General features: G+C 38.5%; 1 long non-coding RNA gene across 1 annotated transcript in view; it reads right to left on the reverse strand.

Moving 5' to 3' along the window:
- Positions 1 to 1,242: 1,242 nt before the first annotated feature.
- Positions 1,243 to 22,262, reverse strand: part of LOC130593661 (uncharacterized) — a 42,586-nt gene continuing 21,566 nt past the window's right edge. Inside the window, exons 2-3 of the long non-coding RNA XR_008970850.1 lie at positions 2,314 to 2,598; positions 1,243 to 1,376 (exon numbers count right to left, since the gene is read on the reverse strand). This is a non-coding gene — a long non-coding RNA (uncharacterized LOC130593661). The remainder of the gene's footprint in view (positions 1,377 to 2,313; positions 2,599 to 22,262) is intronic.

The raw sequence follows: 22,262 nt of genomic DNA on the forward strand, positions 1-22,262 counted from the left end.
GTCTAGCAATAATATAATAAAGTGTTTAAACAAACAAAACCAAACACCACTACCTCCCCCCGAAAAAAAACACCAAAAACCAGCAACAAAAAAAACACACACACACAAAAAAAACACAAAAAAGAAAACAACAAAAACCAAATAACAAATAGCACACAAAAAAAAAAAAAAAAAAAAAAAAAAAAAAAACCAAACAAAAAAAAACCATACCAGACCATTGTGGAGCTTTTTTGGTTGCAATGAGAGTATTTCAAGCCAGTTCTCACCTGTCATAAAGTACAGTTATACGGAAACCCTCTACTTGCTTCCACTTACCTTGTACTGAATTATCTATGTTTTCAGATAGCAAACTTTGGCCTTAGAAGGCTGAACTTTTTTGTGGATTTTTATATCTTTGAGAAACTGAGCCACAGAGCTTTGCTGGATGGGAATGGTATCCAGGACCACAACAGAAGGGACAGGACCTGCTTTTTTCTAGAAGGATAAAATATAGACAATGACTAGTTGTACCACTGCAAAAGGAGCACCACAAAACTGGGGCAGGTTGAACTTTCCTTACCCTGACATACTGCACTGTGTGCCATAACTATGAAAGGTCTTCAATCTAAAGGACTGTGAAAACCAGAGGAAAGAAACAAAAAAAGGAAGAGGGTTGTAGTGACATAAGGAAAAAAGTGGCTGCAGGAATACTCAAATAAGGCAGGAAGGGAGAGGAAAGAGAGAAACAGAGATCAGAATGAAATTTAGAGTAATACAGCTGTTTAAAAAAAATGCTACTTATGGAAAAATGATTGAACAGCTAGCCCGCAGTTACTGGGCTTTTTCTCTTCTTTCCTTTTTGGAGTCAAATGGGTCTTAACCCATCAGTGCAAGTTTGTCAGGTCTCTGGCCATGTACACAGTTATAACATTGGACAGAAGAGCGAGTAGCACTGATACATATTACACCAACTTTTATGTTTTCAGTCACCAATATCTCTCCCAGGCTTGTTTCATCTGCAGGTGCACATTATATTTGCTTGGCTCCTTCCACATGCTTCCATTCTTTTTTGTAACAAATGATGGACATTTAAACGCTTTCCACACAAATGTGGGAGGATAAATCAGAGGCTTCAGCCAAATCTACACTGTCTGGCCAGTAGCATAAAAATTTTTTTTGGTATCACAATTTTCTTTCCGGTGCTATACAGCATGAGTGAGTTTTGCCCGGGCATTTTGAAGGGCATTAAACATCTCAGGGAGCAGATCAGCAGTCATCCCACAAACAAGAAAAATGGGAAGACTGCTTGTTTTGCTTGTGAGGACAAAGATTTTATACTAATGCAACAGTGTTTGATGCTGCTAGCAGGGATATGTATTCATGCTGTGCATCCTTAGCTGTATAAAAAATAGATCAAGAGAGGCTATATTTTATTATTTTGGAAAGAGGAGGAGAGAGAAAAAGAATGAAGCTTAATTTGTTTGAAATGTTTCTAAATTTTAAACATAAAAACCCATGAAAAAAAAAGAACATTTTAAACATAAAAATCCCTATCAACCTGTAGCTCAAATTATTAATTTAGCATACAAAATTAAAAGAACAGTTAGTATTGAACCCAGGAGATAGGGACAGATGGGAAAAGACAAGGAAATTAAAGGGGAAAGACTATTATTTTAACGCATTCAACTTCTTACATAAAAATGGGGATTTTGTCTGTTAAATCTTGATGTGCACAAAATCAGCCTGGTCTAAATGTCTTAGTCATGGCAGGGGGGTAAAAAGGAGAATATTTGAGAATAATGTGAATTAAAAAGGCAAGTTAGTTTAAATTTCTGTTTGGTAGGGCCTGAGGCCTACAACTCTGATGGGAATATGCTGTAGCCGGAGGGCTGATGAATGCCCCTAATGAAGTTGGACAACCTAGAATACATGCATAAAATGATTTTAAATATTGATATGATGTCATTGTGTGTCTGAAGACATTGAAATGTTCATTTTCAGAGCCAGACAGGTTGCGCTTAATTTATTATGGGGAGGGGAACGAATATTTACATTTTTTAATCTAGCAATAAAACAATTATGGGATTTAGGGAGAAAGAAAATATTCATGCTTCTTGGGGAGCAAAAATGCATGTTGTGATGTAAATGACTTAGAGGAGCTTATACCAGCAGATATTAAGAAATATTGTTTCCCTTTTTCCTTCCTGATAATTCAATACATTCATAAAGTATGTAAAGTAAAAGGACCCTTTGACCAATGTTAATTACATTTAACCTGTTATATATATAGTAGCAGGAACAGCTTAAATATATCATCAAGGATGACTAACTTACCGATATATTCTGAATGTGTCTATTATAACGTTTCCATGACATTGCCTGGTTTTCAGAACAATTCTTAGCATGAAGAAAAGGAGACATGGTGTTATAATGGTACCTTCAGTTCTGTTGTGATATGAAAGTTTTTACTGAAAATGCCTAAGGGCAGCTGTCTGCCTCGTGTGTTCAGTATTATGGATGTATAACACACAGGGGTGGAAGTGTATTAAAGGCAGAGCCATTGCAGTCTGTTGGAGGTTGTTGGTGCTAAGGTCCAACCCTGATGATCCCCAGACCAAGCTAAAAAGAAACTTGAATCCTTTGCAAAAAATTGCCTAGGATACTTCTTTCTCTGGTTCTTTTGTTCCTGGCTGACACACACCCCTACCTGCAAAGAAAAAACACTTAAGATTGCTTTTCAGTTCTACTGCAAATTGGAGCAGCCTCTTTATACATGGATGTGTTTTGGGAGTGATTTGCTGTTTCTACAAAGCATAAGTTTGGCATTGTCTGCACTTATGATATGTGCTAGCAAGCAGAAATGAAAACTTTCACATCTCTCTGGTCCCATGCGCACCTTTCAACCAGTAGTTTAAGCCAATTTCGAATAGTTAAGCATATGCCTAACTCAAAGCATCTCACTGAGGCTTCCTCTGCATGAAGATATGTAACTTTGTGCTGAATCATGACCTGTATGATTACAGACACAGCTTAACATCAAACAGGTTCTTTAAAGGTGTCACACACTGCACTGTATTGCTCCACTTAACATATCGCAGACACTAGAAATACAGCCTATGATACGGGCAGAGCCCTTGCTCTATCCAGCCTTGAGGTAAGCTCCAGAACGGGTAAAATACTTTCAGGAATACAATGGTAAAATGGCCAGAGAAGCCGTCTTCCACTGGACACCCTTCCTCTTCCTGCAACATATATATCAAAAATGACTGGATAGGAAAATGAGGCAGAGGGAGACAAAACTTGAACAATATGCCTGGGCACAGTCATCCAATATGAAAAAGAGATGATAGAAAAGTTAGTGCAAAGGGCAGCATAGCCGAGAAAACGAATGTGAGGAATTCATATCTTTTTTTAGTGAGCAAGACAGATAATTGAGGAGGACTGGTCAGAGATGTGTAAGGTCATATACTGCCCAGCAGAAGCATGCACGCATTGATTACTCCTCTTCCCACAGTATCAGAAGGAAGGGGCACCCAATGAAATGAGCAAGCACCACATTTACAACAGAAGCCAGTTTTTGCACTGATCACATAATTGGGTAAATTTTCTGCTGCAAGATGATTATAAGAGAGAAAAATACTAACAGATTTGAAAGATTAGACAAATTTATAAAGGATAGCTTCTTACATCTGGATATAACCTCTGATTCAGGAAATTGCTAAACCATCGATTGTCAGGAAAAAAAAAATCACTTCATATGTCTCCTGTTTCCTCTGTTTTTCCCCTAACCATCCATTCCTGTTAATGCCAAATAGTAAACAGTACTAGAAACTCTTATGAACAAGGTACATACAACCTGTGGATGTGTACTAGTTTATCTCTACTGGCTAGCCACCAGAAAGCAAACTGATTTTTGTCATTCTTGACCCATTTTATCCAAACAGAACCAACTGTCAATAGGAAATGAGTTACGGATTAAGAACACTGCAAACAGGGAAGCCTCTACAGGCCCACTCTTGGTGCATGTGTGTATGAACCTCCACATGCACATTCAAAACTTAGCCTGATGCCCAGCTCTTGGTCATGCATCCTCAACTTTCCTGAACCACCATGTTTCACACCATGTCTCAGCAACTATTTGTTGGGTTTTACATGACATGTGTTACAGCTATTTAAAACTAATTTCAATTAAGGAATGGATCAGATCTCATGATGATTCCAGCTACCCTCTTTTCTGAAGTGATTGCCCTGGAAGGAGAGTGTTTGGATCTCAATTTGGTAATCAAATAGCCAAACTATGTGATTAGACTACATCAAATTAGTGACCATTCACCAGCTGACACCCCCAACTAATGCCTCCTGCCACTAATTGACTTTATTTCCACTTCCTTTAATGAGAGCTACCTGTTTTCAAGATCTTAACTGGATTTACATGCCTTTCAGATTGGTCCTTTTGATAAACATCCTGCCTCTCTCCTTCTCTTCACTTATCCCTACCAGTATCAGCCCTCTCACCTTCCAACCCTTTTTTCTCTTTTTTCTTTCATACACTTCTATTTTTAAGCTGCAGACCTCAAATAAATAAGCAGTATAAGTTTGGACAATATACAGTGACACATTGTGAAAATTCAGTGTAAGAAGGTGGATGCGCGCTGCCTTTGAGCAGAAAGCTGTCCCCAGAACAAAGAAACCTGGACTGGCTGAATGGTCTTAGCGTAAGGTCAGGATCCTTTGACTGCAGGGATCTTCCTAAACTTTACCTGCTCAGGCCTGAGGGGTGGAGCATGGCCAGCAACAGAAAATCACGCCTGAGCCCTGCACGCCCTAAATTCAGCCTCATTTAATGTGGCCAGTCAAAAATACCACCTCTTGTATGCCTGCCCCTTGCACTGCCTATATGCATGGGGTGGTGTAAGGCAATCCAGAGAAGGCAACCTCAGAGGGCACAGAGCACTCTTGCCCCATGGGGTGCTGGCCACACTTTTGTCTGTAGGAACATATAATAACACAATAATACCATGCCCAGCTACCATGGTATATACTCTGGGTTATACAGCACAAACCAGAGCAACCCTCTGGCATCTAAATGGTGAGAGCAGAGCTGAGAGTGCTACACTTCTCTCCAAGTTGTGCTAAGTACATAATAGCCTTTGTCCTCTGCTTGTAAGTGACAGATCAGCCACATACACAGTCTGGATCAGGCTGCCCGCAGATTTGGCTTAGGACTATATAGGTTAATGAATATCACTTATCATTCATAGAAAGTTTGACTACACAATACACATTGCCAAGAAAAACAACTGTACGTTAGTATCATTCACTGCTAATATGGGACACAAAGGAATTTTCAAAGACCTTCATCCATGAAGGATGGAAAAAGTATGAGCATGGTAAGAAGACATTTAAAAAAAAAACAAAACCCACCTTTAGTTTGTTCCTAAATATCAACATTATTTTAAAATATTATAACACTCGTAGATTAGAAAAGTGATCTTAGCTGTGTAAAATTGCATTCATGAAACAGAAAGTAGCATTATTTTAATGCTCTTAAAATTGAAGTAATAAACTTTAATTCATTTTTTCAGCTGAAGAAAACCCTTCTCTGAATATAATTATCAATTGTAATTCAAAGTGAAAATATGTTTCAATTCATGTTTAACTTTTTGACACTTTTGTATTGTTACATATACAATTTCAAAATCATTTGATGTATTTTGTTTCGTTTTTTACAAGACAACTGAAAAGCTTTCTACAGTATGGGCCAAAGCAAAATTCTCATTCCTAAAGGATTGTGTTCACTCAGCTTATCTTTTTTATGTGTGTAAAAATAGCCTCTTTATTTGTTTTCTGCTAATCGGCAATCATCATTAGAAATAATTGACAATAGGATTTGTCTGGAGAGCTGTAAAATTTTTAGAATACGTTTGCAAGGCTGATTTAAAAATCACATAGTATAATACATATTACAACATATTGTCTCAGCCACCTTAGAAGAAATCATTGATACAACTGAGTAAGCCAGCACTGGCCTTGATGGAATAGCATTGGCACAAAAGAAATAGTGCAGTAATGCATTCCCAAGAATTGAGAGCTAATAGAGAGAAACATAAAGGATATTACCCAGGATGTAATACTCTAATTCTCATACATACCACTTCATTTTACATCAGGATGCAGAAGAGAACCTTTGGGAGAAAAAGGGGAGGATGAGGTACAAGGGTTTGTTCGTGAATAGAGGAATCTGATTCACCTATAAAACCTTTCTCGCCCAAGCGCAAGGCACACGTGTTCAGTGACACTAGGTGTGAATTTTAAGGAACTCTCTCAAGCTAACCATTTTTCCAGCATTCCAGATCTGCCCTTCAGTTTTGTTCCTCCTCTACAACTACCTTCTCATCTTGAGCAGGAAAGTCCCATACTGGTAAACGTCTGAGGGCAGTAACCCTAGAGACTGATCTGAATTGTTTCATACAACTGTTGTTCACTCCTGAGAAATTTGGCTAGATCTGGATAATTTAGCAAAAGTATGTTTGGGGAGTTTTTAGTCACATTTGTTACACTTCTGTTGCTCTTGTGCCACAGCCCCACCATGCTATAACTTCACAGGAGCGTGACAGTCCCTATCCCAGAGCTTGCAGCAAGTGCTTCTGGCCAAGAAATGCAACTGAAAGAGGGAAAGGCAGGTTTCTTGGTCTCTGTAAATTCCTACATTTTGCTTAGTGTTTTGCCTCCCAACATCCGTCCTGTAAAAAACTTCAGATTTCTGAATCAACAACTCCAGAATCTTAATTTAAGATTGCCAGTCATTTACCACCCTTTCACAGCAACAGTTTCTTTGTGTGGGTGTGGGTGTGAGTGTGGGTGTGAGTGTGGGTGTGGGTGTGGGTGTGAGTGCTCATATGCCCCACACTTGCCATAATCTGAATCTCTTTACATTGTAGGACAGAGGTCTGCATCTCTGTTGTCCTGCATCTTCAGGCAGGCATTTACATCACCGGGATGCACATGCTAACGGTTACTATTGTTATCAGGCACTGCCCATGCTGCACTCACCTAAATGGCTACATAAGATGCACGGCAAAGGACAATCAGCCTCCAGGTTTCTGGGCAAAGTACATGCCTCTCGATTCTGTCATTGATTTGTCAGGAGCTGTATACTCAAGTAGATGGTTCAGAAGAGGATCCTTTAGGAAGAGTGTGGTCAGATTGACCTCACTTTCACTGAGCTGACAGCCTGGTGAAGAAAGTTAAACTGAATATCAAAATCATCAGCAAAAAATTCCTCTTTCTTTGATTGTACAGTTTAAGAGGAGCCATTCGAGCTCAATTTATTCTCTACACAGGAACTTCATTGATTATCTCAGACATTCATGCAGGAAGGAAGATGAGATAAGAAGAAAGTTCTATTTTTTTTTTTTTAAGTGATTGCAAGATGGAGAAAACTGCTTTGTGAGTGTAATATATACCATAAAGTTCCCTTTGTGCAATCTTCTACTGAAAAGTGAGAAGAGTTTACCTTTCCTGAACAAAAGAAACATTAGAGATGGGCTGATGATTACTGAGGGCAGAGATATATGAATACTAGGATTAAGGTATATATTCAGATATAAGATTAGCATACAGAAAAAATAAGTTTTCTTGAGTAAAATATTGTGAAGGTTCTCCCATTGTCTTGTACAGTCAATCACCAGCACTGAGAAGAGACACTGATCACTATTCATTTTTTTCCAAACGGTATTCTGGTTTGATCTCAGGCTATTAACTATAATGGGGATTTCCACTGAATTTAAGAGGGAATCAATCCTGATTCAAGACTGCTGCCATGAATGGAGATAGATGTTCAGTTGTGTTCTACCAAAGACAAACGGACACTCCACCAGTCTTGCTGTGGTGGAAAATGTGGGACTGCAAGCCCAAACTCTAGAAGCACACAGAGGCACCGCATCACTGCTCCAAACACTTGTAGGTTACTGGAAAGGGTGAGGAAGCAATAAGTGTTTTATCTGAACTTTGGTGGTTGTAATAGGAATTGAATGGATTATGTATAAACATATGATGGCAGAGTCTCTGCTCTCAAGTCAGTTGCTCAAATGCCATTATCCCCTTCACTGAAAACATTGTACCTCCTAAGGAACCAGGCAAGCACTTTCACATGAGGGTAGTTCTTGTGCATTGATGCAGAAACTTCAAGTTTATAAATGTCTCAGGTTCATTTACATAGCACCAAGAAATCTTCAAAGGCAACCTCTTATGCAGGCAATATTTTATAGGCACATGCTTTGAAACGGTTGTTTCAATTGAGGACAACTAGTCATCATATGGGAAGAAACTGGAGGGGACAGCAAGGCTCAGTCAGAATGCTTTTGTGCTTTTTTGATCTTGGGATTGCTCTGTATCAGTCCAGTCCTCTGGCAGAAGCCAAAGTGACATGTGAATATATCAGTTGTGAGTGGCACTAAAAAGATGTTATGATTTGTGCTTTTATTCTTGACACTCTGCTGACAGCAGTTGAGTACTGGAATGGGAGCCCCTAGAATAACTGCACCAGCAAAACAGCTATACAACAGCCCTTCTACCTCAGCCCTAGCTGAGCAGCTTTTAAATCTCCTTTACAAAACTCGTGGAAAGAGAGATTAATCTCACCCATATCTTAAAACAAAGAGCATCTCTACTGTCCCAGCTAGACAAATATGAACTAAACCAGCAAAAACATTCTTACTTCACAGGCTGCTTCAGCAGGGTCACAGCAGAGCTGGCTGTAGGTGGTTCAAGAATTAAGAGCTGCAAAAGCAACTGGAAACGTGCCTCAGGGAGGAGCAAAGCAGATCAGTATGTGTACCATCTCTTCTATATCTGCTTATACTGGTATTAGATTTTGGTGTAAGCATAGGTTATACAGCATTTAAGTGAGGGACTCTTGAATTCCAATATCCTCTCTTACATTAACCCCTTTGTCCTTGGGCAAATCTCCTAACTTTTTTGACTCCTATCATTTATCTTCACAAATGCGAATAAAACTATACAGCCTATGTCATATTAGTGCTGAATGTTGGTATACTACTACTGATTTTAACCACAGATTTATACAGAAGTAGCATTTACCAGAAAGAGGTTGTAGAGAAGCTGTATCATGACACACCTTTTAAAAGCTCAGTACAAGGTAGAATATTCACATTTTGCATTTCTCTGGCACATGCATGCAGGGTGGGATGTTTTCTAATATTTATTGTCTCCCAAACACTCTGAAGCTGACAAATCAAGCATTATTAAATAGACACTTAAAAAAAATTACTCAACTGCTAAACCAATCACTGTAGGTTGTAGCTCAAAATGAAGCTGGAAATCTGCACCTTTTAATAAAACAATCTGCTTGAGAGCTGATGATATTTGGTTATGGAATTTATCTGTAAATATAATTAAAAATTCAATGAGAGAGTGCTCTGAACTGAGGGGTAAATATTCAGCACGATGCAGAGTGCTCAAGCTACATGATTCCCATTATCGTTAATGGGAGTCCTACAGCTAAATCCCTAAGCATCACACTAAAAATTTACCCCCTAGTGTTTGCAGATGGAACAAAAGGATTATTGTACATACCAGCAGAAAATAAAGTTACCACTGACATTTTGACCAGAAAGCTTCCATCAGGATTGATCAGAGAAAGATTTAGACTACTAATTTCCCCGCAGACTGTTTCTTTGGGGTTTCTCCCATCTGAAAAAAACGTTCTTGATTTTTATTTAATTCCTTTCTATTTACTGGTTTTCACATCATTATAGCTCTCAAATTCCTCTCCTTCTGGCTTCCTACCAGAGCACTTCTCTCTGCTTCACACCAGGCTTCCTGGCTTCAGTGTGCACAATTTCAGGTTCCTGAACCTCACACATAATGGAAGTAAGGACAGAAGAAAAGTACATATGCCAATGACCTTTCAGCTGAGTTGGCCAAGTGTGCAAATTTACCCAGCAATAAAATGCTGCAGGGAACTTTGGGGTGATTAAAAAGTTGAGGGGGAGGGGAACACACACAAGCAACTTCATTCTTTCCTGGTTTACACCTTCTGCTCTTCTTGGGTCAGGGCTACCAGCTGTCAAGTGTCCCTACCCCTCTTGAAATCAATGACAACTCAGGAGTTGAAGCCTGATGGTGCGAGAAGATTTAACAAGCATCCTCGATTAGGTATGGGCTGGAGCTAAACAATGCAATCCATTAACTTTTCTAGGTGCTTTTTTATAACACTTTCCTAGATAATGGAAACAATGTTTCTGACTCATTTTTTAAAATGTGTATATATATATATATATATATATATATACACACACACACATACCAAAATGAGAGAAAACCTCTAAAAGTCAAATTTCCTTTCTCGATTTCACTTATTCTAACTCAAAAATAGCCAAAGGCATTTATTTATCCTTTGTAGACCTTGCTGCAGTCCTGAGTGAATTTTTATGGGTGAGTTTTAAAGACCTCAACAATAGGGGCTTATAATGGAAACACTGATAGACTGTTACTATAGTGCCGGTCATAAATACAATGCAATTTTATTTTATACAACATTCTTCATACAAAATATCACAAAATGGTTTACAGTAAGCATCAACTTCAAGCTAAAGCAAAGTGAAAAATAATTTAAATGTGAAATTTCAATGACTTCAGCAAGGGGGAAAGAATTCCTTACAGGATAATACAAATAAAAGTGCAAGATTTCTCCAGCCAGGCTTTTCTGCAGAAAGCTCTTAGAAGGCTGAGAATGCATGCATAAAAAGTACCCTTCTCTCAAAAATTCAAGATTTCAGCTCCTTGTTCCTCTCTTTAACTTTGTATACTCATGAGGCTCCATTACACACCTCAGCAAAGACATTTGTTAAATATTCTGGCAGGATCAGGCCTAAACCCCTGAAATGTCGTCAATTTCAAAAGGGCTAAGGGCACCTGACAGCTTGTAGCCTCGTAGCCCTGACCCAAGAAGAGCAGAAGGTGCATATCAGTAAAGAATGAAGTTGCTTGCCTGAGTTCCCCTCCCCCTCAACTTTTTAATCACCCCCAAAGTCCCCTGCAGCATTTTATTGCTGGGTAAATAATATAATGAAAAAGTGCCTACATAACACAAGCCACATGGGCACAGACAGCTATTAAAACTGAAATGATTTATTTCATAACAATCCGAGGTAGCACACTTTAACTCTAGGTATAGCAACCCCTCCATTTCTGCTTGCCTCATTTGCATAGGTAATTGACAGCTTGTTAACAGCTCATTAGGAACACTGAAAACCATGTGACAGATACAAACCTAGTGCTAGAGGGGAGAAAATCTGTGAATTACAGTATATTGAAAACTCAATCAGATTCAGAATTACAGGTCACAAAATAAGTCGGTTATTTCATTAGGTTAAAAAAATTAAAAGGTTAAAATACCGTTTTTCGACCTGTATTTTTAAGATAGCAGGCTACAAGGTAATTAATTAAGAATCTGATTGTGATGTGAGCTATTCTTTGCTGCCATGGGTAGCTTTAGGAATGATACTAGATTGATACAGAAGGACAAGTAATCATTGCTGAGAATTTTTAAAAACATTAAAAAGACTTGATGTGGTATTCAATTTTGGGCTTGGAATATAACTTTCTGAAAAAAAGTAAGTAACTTACAGTCACGGCTATCTAATATTCTGTAACTGAGAAAAATGCGAGGAATAATTTTATTTTAGTCTATAAAAAGCAGATAAGTGTTCTGATTTGCACACTCCTACTATCAGTAAATTTTGATGATGCTTTTTTTTAAAGGACATTTGAATATAAACAGTGCAAATAGCAGTTATATCAGCAAATCTACTTTTTGTATTAAACGCAAACTATAATCTTGTTTTTCTAGCACTGCTAGCAGAAATACAGGAACTTGTAGAATTAAAATTATTTTCTTGTTTAAAATCTCCCTTTCCTTGAAACATGATATGGATTCTCTGTAATTCATGTAACATTTGCTGTTGAGGACAGAGCTGGCCAACTGCATCTTAATCTGTAGAGGAAACCAGTAAACTGTGTGATTTTAGATCTTTTTTCAGACACGAGTGGTTTATAGATTATTCTCTCTTCCCTCTGAAAATACAACAACAAAATATTATTAGATTTAAAACCCTGACTATTTAGGAAAAGGAACAGCAATGTTAAAGTGAAGGATTATTAAAATCCCTTAGTGTTTGTTCACATGGAGGGTTGTGATGTTTCAGGTCAAGAGAACTGCTGCAATACAGATACATATGCTATTTAGATATGTCCCATGTAAATAATTTCTTATAGAGTTTCTTATCTGAAATCACGGATCTACTTCTGTACTACAGATATAGCCATATGACTATAGTAGTCCGGCTAGTGGGGATAAAATATCCTTGGGGATAAAATATCCTTGTGTACATGGTTTAAGAATAATTAATGAATCCGTGACCTGCGATACAATGAAAGTCGCACTTGTAAGTCACTTCAGTACTTTTGAAAGCTCCATCTTTAGTCTTCATTATGAATAACGCCAACAGGGCTGTTGTGCCCCCTCCTTTAATTATGTTGACTCCTGCACCAGTGAAGTTATACTGTTGTAACCACAGCAATATAAACTTCTAATGCAGACATGCTCCAACAGTATAAAGAGAGCTTTACACATAGCACCACTGACCCCAGGTTTACACTGAGCTTAGGCGAAGCATGATCCACATACACTGAAGAAAAATTAGCTCGTCTTTTGCCCTTGAGCCCGTATCAACTGAGGCACTTTTTTCAAAGAAAATGTCAGTGCATGACTGGTGAGAAACAATCGCAATGCAAGTTCAAGAAGTTCAAGATCATAATCAACCAAGACATCATATAACGAGAGATGATGAATTCACCACAGGTAAGAGTAAGAAATAGATAAAACGTAAGCTTCAAAACTCAAAATCAATGAATTTTATTTACATGACCTTGTCTTTGACCATACCAGTACAAACAACAATGCAAATGTTGGGTTTGACAATAGGTCTCACACCTGAGTACTGAGTCACAGTTCTCAGGAAAAAGGGCTTGATCTTGGAACTTTCCCCATGCCATGTTTCAATCGTGTATATGACTACACTGGCAAGTTCAATATTCTTTGAGGCCTGGGCTTTGTTTTTAGCTTTTAGGTTTCTTTTCTGCCTGGTTTTTTACAAGTGAGAATTCCACTTTGATGTGCTTTCTGTTTATCTGTTTCTGTGCTTTGTTTATCTGCAAAGATAAACACTGAAAATCAGTAGGAAAACTTTTTTAAGAAGCAGATAACTTTCCAGCTAGACTGGACTGAATTACAGCTGAAATTATGGGAATATATTCTTTTTCTGCATTAACCACTCAGTCAACCCTTGTAAGCAGATGACATGATTAAAATGAAGTTTGAACTTTTTCTGTAGATTAACTCTCTGACTTATGACAAGAGTCTTCTAGTTTTCATTAACTTAAGTGCCATTTCCTTAGGACTCTTATTTTTACAGTTTCTAATCTACAGCTTTGTAATGACCTTGTCTCAGGAGCATATTATGCTATATTTCCCTTCCCTCAGTCCTCAAACAAGGGGCCTACAGGTTTTTTAGAAAAGGAAAAGAACTGCTTCACTTTGCCTTCCAGCTTCTGAGCACATAAAATATTGGATTTTGCTACTGAGAGTGCTTGATGGTCAACACATAGCTGCAGTTGTCTCACTGGCTTGAGCATTCAGGTGTCAGTGCTACCCGTGAAAGGTCTCCAGGTGTTTAAAACTTTCTTATTCTTGTAGCATGTTCCTACACCCTTCCTTACAGAGTATGCTGCGCATTACTTCACGCTGCTGCTAACTAAAGGTTCATTTCCAGAGTACCAACCCAGCACAAGGAAGGTACTTTGGCATCCAGGTGTCCAAGTGCAGTGCTTTATTTGAAGGAACAGAAATGGCTAGGAAACCTCTTTAGGAAACACAGAATAGAGTTTGGGCTTTGCACCTGCGTGGCACTCTTATTTTGAGCAAAACCAAGTCATTCTTCATCTGCTCACATCATAAGCTCATACAACAGCATCTGTCCTCTAGTATCTTTATATAGCCCTTGCCACAGCAGCAAGCACATTTGCTCACCAGCTTCATTCTAGTTTTTTTTCAATTTCCAACTGTGATCTTAGGACGACCTTATTACAGATAATAAATATGAGATTAATTTGAATTTTTTTAATGTGTTTTCTATCAATATACATCCTTTATACTTTTGACTATTGACAGCAAAAATAATTAAAATGTATCTGTAAACTTAAATCCTCCTAAGTCTTCTAGTGCAGCACTAGGCAACAAAACATTTATATGTAGGCTTATAAAGGACAATGCTCCCTGCTGCCAGTTTTACTGGATAGTTACTGAAGACACCTTTTTTTGCATGGCTAGAATGTACAAGTAAGAGACATAGTTTATTTTTAGCTCAATGCTCAACTTCTACCAGGTTGCTAAACTATGTCTAGGACAGGAAATCAGAGGAAGGAAAATGCACATTTAGAATCACTGAATTCAGTCTTGCAACTCCATTCTTCAGGTATCTAACTTCTTTAAAGTTAGACAGCTTTAGACATCTCATGCTTTCCTAAATATTCTTCCTGTTTAAACAAATAATATAAATAGCTGTAATATGTTCAAAGGGTCTCTCTGGGAGTCTGGGTGACATAAAGAGCTTCTTCAAAGCTTGGGAAAAAAGACCAGATTTCAATACTGACTGACAAATTGATAAATCAAATGAGCCCTTTCTAAGAATACCTGACCCTCCAAATTTGCAAAAACCATGAGATATCTTGCAATGTTAGAATCTGCATTTTTTGGTTTGGGTTTTGTTTTAGGGAAGGGGAATTCAACTGTGGCACAAGTTTTGCATATGTTCTGTCATAAATTATAACATCACATCAGCTTTACAGAGTGATACCCTACCAGCGGTCCCCATTTCAACTCTGAACCCTGCAAAGTACAGCAATTTTTTCATTAAATCTGAAATAAAAGTGTAACTAGAAATGCTGTGTTTTAGGGATGAGAGCAGTATCTTGCCAATAAATCATTCAAAACCCCTCTTTGAGTTGCTATATTGATATAGGCAATGGGCAGCCAGTAAGTTAAAAACATAATCAAATCCACTAGTGACATTTTCTCTAGACTATTATCTTACTTCCTGCTGCACTTCTACTGAACATTGCTTCCTATTTAAGATTGTTTAATTTATAAGGCTCTGAGAACACAGCATAGGAAAGAACAACAAAAAAAGAAGCAGAAAAAAATGCCAGGTTGCAAATAAGCTGCACACAGAGAAGGCCTGTGAAAGTACATCTATGAAGCAGTCCACCTACAAATACCAAACCTATCCACTAACTTGAAAAATTCAGAATACATGGATATAACAAAATAGCTCAAAAGAACCCCATTGTTTTACATTGCCCATGTGTGGTGCAGTTGTATGTACGTCTGGCTCTCCCCACATAGATGAATTGGTCTTAGGACTTCATTGGTAATAGTTTACTAGTTGCTTTCTTCTGTCAAATATAAGCTTTTATTTCAAGATATGACTTGTTTACCAATACTAGCTTTAAATGCGTGCATAATTTAGGAATGGGTATGTTTATGTGGATACCTATATGAGTGTGTGTCTGTATTTCTGCACATAAATACAGAAAATCTTTGCTTCAGGTACAAAGCTACAGTCTACTCTTTTATATGGGTCTGAATCATGGGTCATCTACGGTCATTACCTGCGACTCCTCGAACACTTTCATCAGCGCTGCCTCCGTACAATTCTAAACATCCATTGGACTGACTATGTGTCAAATGTTACTGTTCTCAAACAGGTAGGGGTCACCAGTATCGAGGTCATATTGCTGAAATTGTGGCTGCGCTGGGCAGGGCACGTCTCTAGGATGAAGGATCACTGCTTCCCTAAGATCGTGTTTTACGGTGAAATTGCCACCAGCTGCCGCAAGAGAAGTGCCCCAAAGAAGAGATATAAGGACTCCCTGAAACAATACCTTATCCTTGGCCATATTGACTACCATCAGTGGTCCACCTTGGCCTCCAATTGGGAGCCTTGGAGACACACCATACGTAATACCGTTGACTCCTTTGAGAACTCACGCAGAACTAGTCTTGAGGAGATAAGACAACATAGAAAGAATTGCACCCCGCCTATACCACCCAAGGAGACCTTTTGCTGTGCTTTTTGCAGCCGGATTTGCCTATCTCACATTGGCCTTTTTAGTCATCGGTGTGCTTGTAGTAAGCGTGGGTAAAGCCCTTCCCAAATCTTCGTTCACAAAGTCAAGCCATGGTGAAGATAACAAAGACAGTTCGTTTAGTTACTTGAGCAGTCACAAGGCCTTCTCTGTGACTATGATGCTGATGGGCTGCCATTTTCTTTTAGTTCTTTGATTCAGACGAATCTGCAACAAAGTTCTCAGGAAACCCCTAATGTCATCTCTCTCGTTTTAGGCAGTGAATCAAGGGTGTTTCCATAAATGTCATAAATGCTTCTTTTCTTTCTCCCTTCTCTTCAATCCTTTCTCAATTCTCCCCCTTCCCCTTTCCTAAATGGTGTCTTGCAGGCTTTGAAAGCCATTTATTTAATATGGCAGGTGTGGAAATTCTAAAGCTTTTCCAGTTTCTTGGACATAAAGATTTTGTCTTGTCATCATTTGTTAATTCAGCGGCAGTGAAAGGGAGGTGTATTACTGAGGCCGGCCTAAAACTGGAGGATTAGGTCCTATGAACATTTCAGACAGCACAGATCACTGGACTGGGATATCTCCATCCAAAATTATTCTTAGATCCATGTATTACAGTTGAAAGTCACAATACTGTTATAATATGGAGTTAGTCTCAATATATTTTCTTTAATCTCTGCTTTCATTAGGAATATGTCTAATTACAGGTCATTTACTTCCACCCAGCACCCCTTGTGAATGCCTGAATGAAGCAGTTCAAAACTCTGTCCTTTTCTGCTTCCATTTCATTCAAGTAATGACAGGGTTAAATTGCTAATAGAGGTTTCATGAGGTCTGCCAGAGCCCACTCTCCAACACTTACATCTGTTCAACAATTATTACAGCATTTTTGTCATAAAAAATTCAACACCCTGAGTGTCGTGCTAGCAAAACCTGAAAATTTATGCAGTGAATAGAATAGCTAATTTCTCTGAGGAAATGCAGGGGGAAAAATTACAGATTTAACTTAAATTCTCAAGTACTGTAGAGCACACATCTGACTCCCTCTTTAGGTTTTGTCACCATGTAGCATAAGTAGGAATACCATCTACAGTAGATCAAGAAACCTTTGCAAAGCAAATTTATGCCTTTGAAGAATCAATGTTTAAAACTCAGAAGGGGGCTGTACTGGATTCATTGTTTTACCTCACAAAATCTCATTTAAATAATAAATTATTCAGTTTATTCTCAAGATAGGGTTATACTCTCACTACTTCTTGTTGTTACAGAATGAACCGCACCTTTCACAGGGTACAGGTAAATGACACAGATGCAGAGGCAAAAAGCCGACAGAAAAACATTCTTTAATCTCATGAACTTTGTGTCGAGCTACTTGATGTTTTCAATAAAAGGAAAAAGAAAACAGAACCTGCCTTCTTGCTCCATAAGGTTAGGAACAAGTATTTTATGCTAAAATGAACCCTGTCTAGTTAAGACGCCAGTGGACTGGAACAACATGCTAGAGGCTTTAGCCTTCTATTCTCAAGGGCCGAACTCTTACTTCTAGTACCGGTGGTTCAGCCATAACGATAACCGTAGCCACAATGAATGGGGAGCTCTTCCAGTGCCACAAGAGCAAGAAATAAGACAAATGGTTTAGGAGTGGAGGGGGGATAATTTTCAAAATGTAAGGTGAAAGGTGACATTGTCTTAGAAGAGGATGAATACTGCACATTCCCTTTTTTCAGGCCGTACCCTGCTGGGATGACGAGAGCTGGAAAATGTTGCTGCTGCAGGGGCATTCATCTTGTGAGTTCAGATAGAAAACTGCAGATTGGATCAAAGGATATTTACAGGTATTTATTGTTGTTTTTCACAAAAAATATCATCACAACAAGCTTATGAAACTATATGCTCAAACAAAACTCTGTAGGGGTTGGACCTGGTAAACTAGTCTTTCACTCAGCCATTAGAAACCATGGCCACAACACTCAGTCCTGTCCCTTGGGGATTTCATAGGGTGCCATTCAGCAGCAGTAGAAAAACTATCCAGAAAAAATTTTGATACTGGAATTAAGTGCTGGACCAAGATTTCAAATAGCCAACATACCAAAAACCAAAGTTTGCAATTTTCAAGTTGCCAGGTGATCAGATTTCCAGTGGGTTTGGGGTATTGCTGGTAAGTGAAGTATTACAGAATACTGAGCAGTGTCCAAGCTTCAGCTGTTTGCAGCATCTCAGCTTCTCAAAATGGAAATTGCTTCTAATCCTCCCTGTTTCCCAATAACAATGAGGTCTGCATAGGAACTTTCAGATTTAGTTCTTACTACTATGTTTTGTCTGATGTCCAGGTTATCGATCTGACTGCAACCAGGAAAAATGCATATGAAAACCAAACACTTTGCTCAAATAAGAATAACTTTCACCCTGGAAATTAGCAACTAGTGATAGCACAGGGTCAGGTTATGTATGCTTCTTGAAGCCTGGGACCTGCAAAAATACCATTTCAATGATTATTGCCACTCACTATGTTATACCTATAAAATCATACGTTCCCAGATTATTATTCAAATACACATTTTGATACGTCCTTATTTTGTAAATAAAAATTGCAAATATGCATAGCCAAAAAAGTTTGCATTTTCAAGTCCCAATTTTAAATTTCTGTGAAATGTACCAGTTCATATGAGAAATAATTCTCTGCTACTGCTCTCCCTTTCCTCTTTTTTTCAGCAGTGGAGTAAGTACCCATGGAGGATGGTTGGACATCACAGAACACAGATGCCAAGTGTTGGCAGATATTATTCCTGTGTCAGAATCTTTTTCCTTGTCAAACTCCCCAAGCAGTTGTGTTAATGGCTCTGGAGCTGCCTCTGGGTCTGTCACATGGGGCAGCAACTGATGGGTTGTTTTCTACAGTATCCTCCTGCATGACATCTTCCTTTAACTCATCTTTGGTCCTGAGGAATTTATCCACTATTATCTACTTGGAAAGAAGCTCCAATTTTGCATTAGGGCTATGACTCCTTCACAGATTTGCTTACTGCCCTGGGAACCTACATGCACACATTTTCTTCTGTAGCACAGCCTCTCTATAACTCTGAATGCCATGCAGATAATTACACCCCAACAATAAAGAAATATTTGAGAAAATGAAACTATTTACTAAGAAATTGTTTCTCCTCACCCCTATTACCATCCTGTCCTTCTTTGCCCCCATTTTGTTAACAATTAGTGAATCATTCTTTGTGAACTGAAGCCAGTCTTCTGTGTTTGTTACTTCATTTACAAGCTAGGGGCAAGAGCTTTCAGCCATTAGGCTGTTCATGGACTGGTTCTATAGATTATTTGCCATTCATGCTGCATGAGTTAGTCACTTAAATTTCAGGATCTTAATCCTGCAAAGATTAGTTTGAATTCAGATAGGGTGTTCAGAACACATGTAAATCTTTGCCGCTGTGGCATTTGAGGACCAGCTCCTATAAAGTCTTTAAGGTAAGGAGTCCCAGACCTGAGCTGCCAGATCACCTGAGTTCCCATCCAGCAGAGAACCCCAAGTGTGAGAATAGCTCTGCTGCAAGAACAAGATCAGGACAAAAGCTCTCAGCAATTTGCACTGGAGGCAGTGAATAGAGATCAGTGTCTGAGGAGAGCTGCTATGCTTGACTGCAATATAAATTGTAAATGTAAACAAATATGTAAAGCTAATCCACGTCATACTATCATTGCTGTTACTTGACTGAAATATTTTAAGAAGGAAAATAACGATTAACAAGAGGCAAATTACACACTCTCATGCAAATTCTGGGAAATATTCATTGCAAAATCTGTGAATCTTTCCATTTTTTGCAGGCACTTTCTGAAATGCAAGGCAGTTGCCCTACACATTCATAGCTAGCAAATTGTGTCTTCTACAAAATAAAATCAGCAATTTTAGTCTCAGCTGATTTGGGGAATATGCAGTATAAAATCTGTGTGGTTTGGGTTTTTTTGGGTTGTTGTTTTTTATTTTCCCATTGGTTTTGTTTTGATAACAATCTGTTCAAGCTGGTTTGGGTTCTAATACCTATCTTTGTAAATTGCAAGGGAAATCCCATAGAGTCTATAGGAGTAAAGGAATAACCCAGCCTTACAGGAACAGCCTTTGGAAGTCTTTTATCGCTGTTTGTCAGAAAAATCCTGCAACAATCTTTCTGTTTTTCTATTTAAGGGGTGTGGGAGCTTACTTTGGTTGCTTACAGGCTTCTCTGATGTGAGCAAGAAGCAGGCCTTGATGATGTTCTTTTTTTTGGTGGCAAACATGGATTAAAGATAGGCTGTGCGAAGAGTCACTTCCCAGGGCATCTTCACAATTGGTCTTGTTCAACCTAGAATGCACTTGCCCTTTTAGCTGTAGATTCATTCTTCATCTGCTAAGAAAAAATTCTAGGTAAGTTTTTAAAACACTCTTGTTATGCTCTGGATGAAAAAAAAATGCACTACAGATGAAATACCTGATATATCCCTGCAAATGAAAACAACAGGGAACTGGCCGATCCCGCTTTTTACAAGCTATATACCATCAACAGTACACCTCTCCAAGACCATGTATAGAAAGCCAGATAGTCAGTTTTCATTCCTTAGTCACATAGGGAAAAACATTTTGAGGAAATGTCTACAGAGACAGCTAATAAGGCCATAGGGTCAAAGCCTTTTTGCCCTGAGTTCTCCCTCTTTTTGCATTTCCATCCTTCAGTCCTGTCTGACCTCTGGAGAGTTACACGCAACCTATATAGCCAGGATCGCTAAGAGAAAAACCATGCTCAACTTGACTCAAAGTCAGAAAGCAAATAACTACAGTAAAATATAGATTTGAATAAAGTGTCTGCATTGTGTATTTGAGCCATTCTTCACATCCTTACTCCTCATACTAAATCAGATTTTTTTTTTCTTTTTAATTTAATAAAACTCAGTCTTCCTTGCTACCATTTGTGATCAAGGAACAGAGAGGCTTGAGTTATGAGTAAGCGGTTAACAAACTTCTCTCCTACACAGGCCAAAGACAGACTCAGCACTTACTGTGATAAAGCCATTCCTTGATGCAACAACACAGACTGTCCTAAAAGTAGGACTTTAGCAGTTTCACCTCCTGAAACAAAGCCTAAAAAAGGTCATGTTTCCCCAGGTACCTCCTGTAGGTTTAAATGTTTCTTTTCTTCCTTTGGTATCCTGAAACTGAAACTATTTAGGCCTTATTCTCAGGTGTATGTCCAGACATGCATGCAGATGTAACGTGACAGTTTTAAGTGGGATAATTTCTGCTGTACATCTGCACAAGTGACAGCAGAAACAGGACCACTGTTGGTTTTAAGCTTACCTGGCTTCTCTTCATACTGATGAGTAAGTACAGAGTCACAGCTATCTCGTATCCTCCCAAAATATGGCTTCATTTCAAAAACCCAAAATAGGAAAGTCTGCTGCACTGCCAAACAGGAGACCCAGACTAAAGAATTTCAGACAGCAGTCTATCACAAGCCCGTCAAAACCATGTATATCGTGCAAATAGTGACTGGAGAGACAGATCAGGTGACTGAACCAATATAGCAGCGCAATATGTTCGCTACCTTAATTATCCCGACTTTTTTTTTTTTTGTTGAGAAACCAAAACTATTTGCTTCTTTCCTCCTTATAATGATATTTAGTGTTACTATGCCCATGGTTGTGCAGCTACTTTTTACATATGATTAGAAAAGGGGATTTTTTTTCTTTTTTTTTTTTAATAGGGCTTTTGTTTAAAAGTGTATAGTATTATTGAGCTGGTACTCAAAACTAAACATTTATCCAAAAATAGCCTCTCTTCACTGTTCCTTCTGCTGTCCCCTCTCTTCCCTCTCCCCTGCAACCCATGAGGCTGTCTTCTACCTCTCACTGAAGAATTAGCAACCAAGACAAACCAGTATACACAAGCGTAAAAACAGTAGTTCACAGCAATCTATTATTCTTTGAAAAATAGTCCTGGCATTATTTTTAATTCTGAGCACAAACAGAAATTTGTAGGTGAATACCGCTTCAGCTGGTTTCAGTTTATAAAACCTTCATTAAGTCCA

Source organism: Pezoporus wallicus, unplaced genomic scaffold (genome assembly GCF_028554395.1).
Source record: "Pezoporus wallicus isolate ANWC-B61680 ecotype Strahan unplaced genomic scaffold, APGP_CSIRO_Pwel_v1 contig_8218, whole genome shotgun sequence".
Lineage (NCBI taxonomy): Eukaryota > Metazoa > Chordata > Aves > Psittaciformes > Psittacidae > Pezoporus > Pezoporus wallicus.